Here is a 9,773-nt window from a genome sequence, read left to right as displayed (position 1 = left end):
CCAATAAAAGTGAGTCAATAAATGCCAAGCTGTATTTAAAACTTTTAAAATAGTTATTCAATGACAATGAAAATAAAAATAAACTATTTTATTATATATTATACTATATTATGGAATAATTCATTTCTATATGAAATCACCTTTATAGCTCTAACTTTAAAAAACAGATGTGTTAATGAATCAAACATAAAACCTAATATATTTAATTTATAAATAATGTATAATCGTTTTTCAAAAATAAGTACAAAGAGAAAATTAACATATCTTCAAATCTTATTCAACCAGAGACACTACTTTTTTTACCAAATAATTTTTCAAATATGTTAGAAGAGCTCTATATGCAAAGGATTTTTCTGCAGCTTAAAGGATCAAAACTTCATCCATTCATTTACTTCCTAAGTTCTAGACATTAGAAGGGCTCAAGTAGGGAATACTGTATTGCTCACAGACCTATAGCTTCTCACCATGATAATAATGTGTGCCAGGTACTATATGAGGAGCTTTCAGGAGATCATCTTACTGAATCCTCCCCATAATGCTAGAAGGTATGCAATGATATTATTATGCTCATGTTAGAAATGAGGAATTTTAGGCACAGAAAGTGAAGTGATTTACCCATGTTCAAGCAACTAATCAGTTCCAGAATGACAGATTTCTGTCTATCATCTATGCTCAAAATCTTTAGCATGTCTCCAAAGGGAAAATAGGTACATTTACACCCTATGGTGTAATCCTGCAGCCAGTATTCTAATACTCCTTACTTTCATTGTGATAAGCATAAATTTTTTAAAAACTATGACTGTCTCTACTAATAATGGATAAATAATGGTAATAGTCCCACAGTTTTTAATGATTTGGTAAATAACTTCTGTTGACTGATTTATGATAATAAACTTGAGCCCATCTTTTAGGTTCTTAGGGCACAACTATTTAGATGTGAGAGTAGACAGTAGTTCTAAACCTTCTTTAGGACCCAAACACTTGAAAAATATGACAAAATACAGACTTCCCCCCAAAAGAATACACATAAATATAGCAAGGTGGCTGAAAATGCATCATGAACAAACGTGACAGACCTCGCTTTTGACCTCTTAGATATATCACAGCATTTACAGCAAAACCACCTTTCCTCCAGGACAGCTCAGATCCAATAGCTGACCCTGGAAGGAATACTAGTGCCAGTGTCTGCTTGACACACCATGAGGCCAATAGGCAATTGTTGCTGATGACACTACTCTGCCTAAATAAGGCTTCGTTTGAAATAATTTGCAGTTCAGGGCTCTACTTTCTTTCTTACTTTTTTTTTTTTTTTTTTTTTTTTTGTATGTGGTGCTGATGATCTAACCCCTGGCCACATGCATGCCAGGCGAGCACGTTACCGCTTGAGCCACATCCCAGCCCTCAAGGCCCTACTTTCTCATGCTCTCTCTCCCTATATTCTATAAGCATGTCCTGTTCTGATTTGGATCTGTAATATCCTCCAAAGGCTCATGAGTTGAGGGCTTGTATCCAATACAATGAGTTCAAAGGAGGGTTTGGGGAAGTAATTGTATCATGAGGTCTCTGATCTCATTAGTGGATTAATCTGTTGATAACTGATGGAAATACTTGGAGGTAGTGGATGATATGGGAGTAGAACCTGGTTGCATGTGGTGGGCCCTTGGGGGTGTGCACTTTGTGAATATGTTTTGTCCTAGGCCTTCCACTCTCTCTCTGCTCTGCATATTGACTACAAAAAGGTCAACAGTATTCCTCTGCCATGTCCTTTCACCATAATGCTTCTTTTTTGTTACAGGCCTAAAAGCAATGGAACAAGCTGTAATCTCTGAAATCTGAAATCTCTCAAACTGTAAGCAAAAATAAATCTTTCTCCCTTCAAGTAGTTTATGTATTTTAGGTACAGCAGAGAAAAGTTGGCAAACACATTTCCCCATATATTGACCTGTCTAATCCTACCTTAATGTCAATTTTTTGGAGGACATGAAATGATATTCACAGTTGTGTAAAACTCTGTATATCTCTACAGAGAATTGGTATAGACCTGAAGTCCATATTTGGTTCCCTTAGGTTATAAGACTATCAAGTTAGGAACCTCACAGAGCTACAATAAAAAATAGATAGGTACTGTGTCTACATTTGTACCATCATGCTCTTAAAGAAATATAAATTTGATTTAAAAGCCATCAATAGGAGATTAAAGATGGTAGATCAGAGGAACCCACAATATAATAGCAACCTCCCAACAGTGAATTAAAACAGCAGTTCTGCAGTGCAAACTAAGGTATGAATACTGTGAAAATATGCAGTAGGCAACCTAGAGAGCTAACAAAGAGGTGAAAAATAAAAATAGCAGTTTCTAGAATAGAAAGAGAATTAATAAAAGTAATAGATGGTGCCAGCATCCTGTGATCATTGACTCAGTGGGGAAGGGGAAGCTCCCCTCCAATGAGATGAAAAGGATTTCTCCCACCAAGTTTAAGAAAAGTAGAAGACACTGTCCAGCAGAGTCACATCCTATGCAGAAAATAAACTCATAAATAGCAAGGGAAACCAGGATTTGAGAAATCCCCACCATCCCCCGGTGGAGAGAGTTTAGGGGGGAAGCTGCGACAGCTTAAAAAAACTCTTTCTTTGGAATTCCTGCATAACAAATTAGATATCCCTAAAATTTAACTTTGTCTTTCATTTTGTACTCTCTGTTTTTCTCTTTGATTTGTCCCCTTTCTTCCTTTTTTCTAATTTGACTGGCTCTTGGTACACTTGCTTTTTTGAATATCCAAGACTAAATAGCCACTTAGGCTCTAATTATTCACTGGGTAGGTGAGGGCCCATGATATGAATCTGTTTGGGCATAAAGGAGAGACTAAAACAAAGATTGGGAGAAACTCAGGACAGCCACAGCACCAGCTTTTTTGTTTTGTTTTGTTTTGTTTTGGTTCACAGAGTAGAGAAGAACAAAGAAAGTTTACATTAGAAAATGGCGGTCTGAGCTCTGGAATAAGAAGCATGGCTGAAATGGGGAGATTGGGGTTGATCAAGGTCAGATGGAAAGTAGGGGCTTCAGAAGGAGCTGGAGGATAGAATGACATCCCACATTATCTCTATTCTCAGAAGAGAGGTCTTACAGAGCTGGGCAGGTAAGGATGGGTAGAGCTTATTATACAAAGTTCCCTAACAAGTTCAACTGGTTTGGGTCACAGCTGACAACAAAAAACCACCAGGATACCAGCATCACATAAGCTTCCTATAGGGGATTCTAAACTCAAAACCTTGGAAAGAAAGGTCTCTGTTTTAAAATTCTCCGCAAGTAAAAGAAAAAAGAATTTCTCTAGGATGAATATTGCATAAGCTGCTTGATATCAAATGATTCTCAGTGTCTTGCCACATGTTTTGTCAAAATTCATCTAATTTTATGTATTTGTCAATTAAATGGATCATTTCTGTAAAACTATTTTCTTCTCTTCCATCTCTACTCCCTTCCCTTCTCCTTCATGCTTTATAATCATCTCATTTTAACTTGTTTCTATTTCTTCCCCCACTCTTTCTTCTTTCATTTTTTCATTCTCTTTTATTTTTATATTTATTATACCTTGTTCCAATGCAATTGAACACACTAACATTAATGCTTACTTCTCTCAGTATATTCTAAATCAATTCTTACCCATATTACCTTTTGGTCAATGGAGCTGTAGCGACCAGTAGTTATAACCTGTATAGTATATTGATATATGGTTTGCACTTAAATTAGCATTGTCCCTGGTGATTACTTTTTCCTTTTGAAGAAGTACTAGGGATTGAAATTAACACTTTGGTTATGCTGACCAGATATGCTTAAGATAAGTCCCCAACCTAGGGCTTATTACTAAGAGATAATTACTCACTAAAAAACTCCCATATAAAATAGGAAGATGAAATCTATTTAAAAGATGTGCAAAAATTCAGATGAGATGAAGAAAAAGATTCAAAGGATGCTTACAAAAAATTCATAACTCCACCAATAACTGAAGCCACAGATATTGATGTAGATAAAATTATAAAAAAAGAATCTGAAAAATTGATGGTTAAAATAATTAGTGAACTAAAATAAAAAAACTAAGGGAGAAAATATGGGAAGTGAAAGAGCATTTCAGTGAAAGAATAAAGATTCTGAAAAAGAAGCAAACACAAAAAAACAGAAAGAAACAAAAAGAAACACCAGAAATGAAATATTCAATGAAACAAAAAATTCAACTGAAAGTCTCACCAATGTTTGATCATGTAAAAGATATGCTTTCAGGCACTGAAGACAATATGTGAGAAATTGAAAATGTATCAACAAAAAAGAGAAAAAAGAAGAAATAATCTAAAAATACATGAAATCCAAGACATTAAGATACCAAATATAAGAATCATTGAAAAAAAAAGAGGGTAACAAGGCACAGGTAATTGTAAGACACCGCACCGTACTACGAATAGAGAACACCACACGACACAAATCACCGGAGAGGTTCCGCTTTATTACAAAAGGCTGTGGGTTTATATAGATCTAAGGAGAGGTGGCAGGGCTTAGGTAAATGACGGGTCGCTGGTTTATTGGTAAGTTCTTCCAGATGTCAGTTCCGGAGCCCAAGAAGTTAGTTCTCATTGGGGCTAAGGTTTCCCGCCCGTGGGGTTTGAATACTGGCGCCAGTGGGAGAATTGGCGCGGGGGGGGGGGGGGGGGGGGGCGCCATGTTGGGGTTTTGGGGGTATGGCTGCCATTATATGATTATATGTTTTCCCAACAGTAAGTGTTTAGATAACATTTTCAGTAAATTAACTTTTGAAAATTGCCAAATCTTGGGAATGAGTTGTAAGTCAAAATATAGGATGTTTTCAGAAGATCCACAAGAACCTTCACACAAAAGTTATTAAAATGCTAAACATTCTTTGAATCCATTTCTATGCTTCCAGTCCTAATCAGGAGCCCCAGGTTTCTGTGCTACACAGAAGCTGAAAGAACACTAAGGGGGAACACTAAGCATCCTGAAAGCTAGAAAATGAAAATAACTTCAGATACTTCCACATTCAAAATCCATTCCAGGGGCACAGATGGAAGGTGAAAGGACTTCTCAGTTATCAATGACTTCACTGTCCTTGTAGGTACCAAGCCCAAGCTCACCGATCTCCCCATTACCCACTTGGCTCTAACAAACATCCTCATGCTCCTCCACAAAGGACTTCTTATAGTGACAAACATTTGGGAAATGCAGATATTCCAAGTGACTTCAAATGCAAGTTTCAGGTTCTCCTCAAACAGCTCCCCAGAACAAAAGGCCACTCACACTATTCTGAAGCTGATCTGCTGCTTTGCTGTCCTGTACTCTGTAGACTTTATGCTTTCACTGGCCATAGACATGACATGGAGAAATGACCCCATCTTGCTGTGTCTCCAGATGCTTGTGGCCAATGGCTATGCCACAGTCAGTTCTTTTATGATAATTAGTGTTGACACTCAAAAAAAAAAAAAAAGATTTAAACCATATGGGGTAAGAAACATAAGTTTGTGAGAAAACTTACCTAAAGCATTTTTTTTACTCTAATTAGAATAATTCTACCTACTTTGCAAATTTTGATCTTTGAAAGATATCGTTAGTTGTAGGGTTCTGTGATTGGGATTGGGGTCTCTGATAAACTTGTGATTGTCTCATGTTTGGTGGCTAGGAAGTTTCTCTGCAAAGGCACAGAGTGCCTGGCTGCTAGGAAGTTATTGTGCAAAGATGTAGAATGCTTGGCTGCTGGGAAACTTTTGTGTAAAGACATAGGATGCCTGGCCACTGTAGCAATGTCCTTCACAAGGAAGCTCTATGAATCTTATCAGACTCGACCTTGATCTTAGGCACATAACTCCTGGGAATAAAGGAACTTGCTTGCTAGATAACTACAATGTTTCACCAAGCTTCAGTGTTCTTGGATGTGCCTGCTTAATATAACTTTAGTCAATGGATTTTCTGAAGAGCTGCACAAAACTCCTGACATTGCATATCGTAACTGTGAATGTAACTTCAGAATAAACAACTTTACTGATACTCTAAACAGTAATGCAGTTATGGTACTAATGACGAATGTAACCTATTGGTATAAATGAACATAGCTGCTTAGACAAGCAGCTACATTTTTCCTGCAAAAATAAATAAATAAATAAACAAACAAACAAATAAATAAATAAATAAATAAAATAAAATGGATGACACACAAAACAAGGATAGGATTTTAAAAACTCAAGAGAAGAATGTCATGTCATATTTAGTAGTAACCCAATCATAATTACTTCTGATTTCTCATCAGAAACCCTAAAAATCATGAGGGTTTGGAGTGTATTCAAAGTCCTAAAAGAAAATATCTGCCAAAAAAGATTACTCTATCCAACAAAGTTATCCTTAATAATTGTATAAAAAATAAAAATCTTCCAAGGTAAACATAAGCTAAAAGAATTTATGACTACTTAGCCAGAAGTACAGAAAATTCATAAAGAAATACTACATACAAAAGAAGTTGGAATCAAATGGTAGAGCTCCCACATGAATGAGACTCACCAGAAGAGTAGAGCAAAGCAAGTGAGAATTAGGATGAAATTAATCATAGAATTAACTAAAATGACAGGAAGTAATTAACATCTCTGTAAAAACAATGAACCTAAATTGTTTTTAGGTGAACTCTCCAATTCAAGACATAAAGTTTCAGTTTGCATTTAAAAACAAAACCCAACATTATGTTGTTTGTAAGAAACTCACCTTATAGGCAAAGACAGGATGAAAATGAAAGAATGAAAAAAGACATTCCATGCAAATGGAGACCAAAACCAAGCAGGAGTGGCTAATTTTATACTCAACAAATCAGACTACAAGCCGAAACAGAGAAGGTCACTTCACATTGGTATATCTTTTTCAACAAGAAGATAGAATTATTAGTAAATATTTATGCCTCAAACATTAGTGCAACTAATTACATACAATAAACATTATTTGACTACAATACAATATTACCAAGTAATTTCAGACTACAATACAATAATACCGAGTAATTTCAGACTACAATATAATAATACCGAGTAATTTTGTCATATTTCTGTCACCTTGGCTAGGTCATCTGGACATAAACTCAGGAAAGACTGTACTGACTTATATTGTGTGAATACACTAATATGTAAAAATGAATACCATTGTTATGTATAATTATACTGCATCAAATGTTTTTTATTTTTCTAATTAATTATTAATGATAGTAGAATGCATTTGGATGCATCATATATAAATGGAGTGTAACTTCTCATATTTCTAATTATACATGATATAGAATCACACCAGTCATGTAGTCATATATGCACATAGCGTAATAATATCTGATTCATTCTACTATCTTTCCTATCACTATGTCCCCTCCCCTCCCTTCACTCCCCTCTGCCTAATCCAAAGTACCTCTATTTTTTTTCAGCCCTGTCCCTTACTATGAATTAGCATCTACATATCAGAGAAAAGATTCAGTCTTTGGTTTGGGGGGATTGGCTTATTTTGCTTAGCATGATATTCTCCAGCTCCATCCATTTACCTGCAAATGCCATAATTTTATTCTTCTTTAAGGCAGAGTAACATTCCATTGTGTATATATTCCACATTTGCTTTATCCATTCATCTGTTGAAGGGCACCTAGGTTGGTTCCATATTTTGACAAATGTGAATTGAGCTGCTATAAACACTGATGTTGCTGTATCACTGTAGTATGCTGACTTTAAGTCCTTTGGGTATAAACAAGAAGTGGGATAGCTGGGTCAAATGGTGGTTCCATTCCAAGTTTTCTGAGGAATCTCCATACTGCTTTCCAGAGTGGTTGCACCAATTTTCAATCCCAGCAATGTCACCAGCAGTGTATGAGTGTACCTTTTTCCCCACATCCTCACTAACATTTATTGTTGCTTGCATTCTTGATAATTGATATTCTGACTGGAGTGACATGAAATTTTAGTAATTTTGATTGTATTTCTCTAATTCTAGAGATATTGAACATTTTTTCATATATTTTTTGACCATCATATTTCTTCTTCTGTGAAGTGCCTGTTCATTTCCTTAGCCCATTTTTTTAACCATATGATTTATTTATTTTTTTTAGTCCTACATGACAGCAGAATGTATTTTGACATATAATAAATACATGGAATGTACATACATCAATCATATTATCTATTCTATTCTGCTGCCCCTCCTATCCTCCCTACTCCTCCCCTCCTCTCCCATCCTTTCTCTCTATCCAATCTAATGTGACACACTTTTTTTTCTTTTTCTCATCACAACATCCTATATGTATTCTGTATAACAATGAGGTTCTCCTTCCATCTTCCGTGCAACTCCCCTTCTCCCTCTTTTTCCCTCCCACCTCTCTTCCCTATTTAATGGTAGTCTTCTTCTCATGCTCTTCCTCCATATCCCATTTTGAGTCACCCCCCTTATATCAGAGAAGACATTCGGCATTTGTTTTTTAGGGATTGGCTAACTTCACTTAGCATAATCTGCTCTAATGCCATCCATTTACCTGCAAATGCCATGATCTTGTGATTTTTTAGTGCTAAGAATATTCCATTGTGTATAAATGCCACATTTTTAATCCATTCATCTATTGAAGGGCATCTAGGTTGGTTCCACATTCTAGCTATTGTGAATTGTGCTGCTATAAACATCGATGTGGCTGTGTCTCTGTAGTATGCTCTTTTTAGGTCTTTTGGGTATAGTCCGAGAGGTGAATAGCTGGGTCAAATGGTGGTTCCATTCCCAGCTTTCCAAGGAATCTCCATACTGTTTTCCAAATTGGCTGCACCAATTTGCAGTCCCACCAGCAATGTATGAGTGTACCTTCCCCCCTCCCCCCATCCTCGCCAGCACTTATTATTGTTTGACTTCATAATGGCTGCCATTCTTATTGGAGTGAGATGGTATCTTAGAGTAGTTTTAATTTGCATTTCTCTGATTGCTAGAGATGGTGAGCATTTTTTCATGTATTTGTTGATTGATTGTATATCCTCTTCTGAGAAGTTTCTGTTCAAGTCCTTGGCCCATTTGTTGATTGTCCTTAGCCCATTTGTTGATTGGGTTGTTTTTCAAGTTCTTTGTATATCCTGGAGATTAATGCTGTATATGAGGTGAATATGGTAATGATTTTTCTCCCATTCTGTAGGCTCTCTCTTCACTTTATTGATGGTTTCCTTTGCTGAGAAGAAGCTTGTAGTTTGATACCATCCCATCTATTGATTCTTGATTTTACTTCTTGTGCTTTAGGAGACTTGTTAAGGAAGCCAGTTCCTAAACAAACATGGTGAAGATGTGAGCCTACTTTTTCTTTTATTAGGTTCAGAGTCTCTGTTCTAATGCCTAAGTCATTGATCCATTTTAAATTGAGTTTCCTCGAGGGTAAGGGATGGGGTTAAATTTCATTTTGTTACATAAGGATTTCCAGTTTTTCCAGCATCACTTCTTGAAGAGACTATCTGTTCTCCAATGCATGTTTTTGGCACCTTTGTCTAGTATGAGATAACTGTGTTTTTTTATGTTGGTTTGTATCTCTGTGTCTTCTACTCTGTACTATTGGTCTACACTTCTGTTTTGGTGCCAACACCATATGATTTTTGTTACTATGGCTCTGTAGTATAGTTTAAGGTCTGGTATTAAAATGCTTCCTGCTTCACTTTTCTTGCTAAGGATTGCTTTGGCTATTTTGGGTCTCTTATTTTTCCAAATGAATTTCATGATGGATTTTTCTATTTCTTTG

This window comes from Marmota flaviventris, chromosome 11 (assembly GCF_047511675.1).
Source record: "Marmota flaviventris isolate mMarFla1 chromosome 11, mMarFla1.hap1, whole genome shotgun sequence".
Lineage (NCBI taxonomy): Eukaryota > Metazoa > Chordata > Mammalia > Rodentia > Sciuridae > Marmota > Marmota flaviventris.
Note: the sequence above shows the minus strand (reverse complement) of the source record.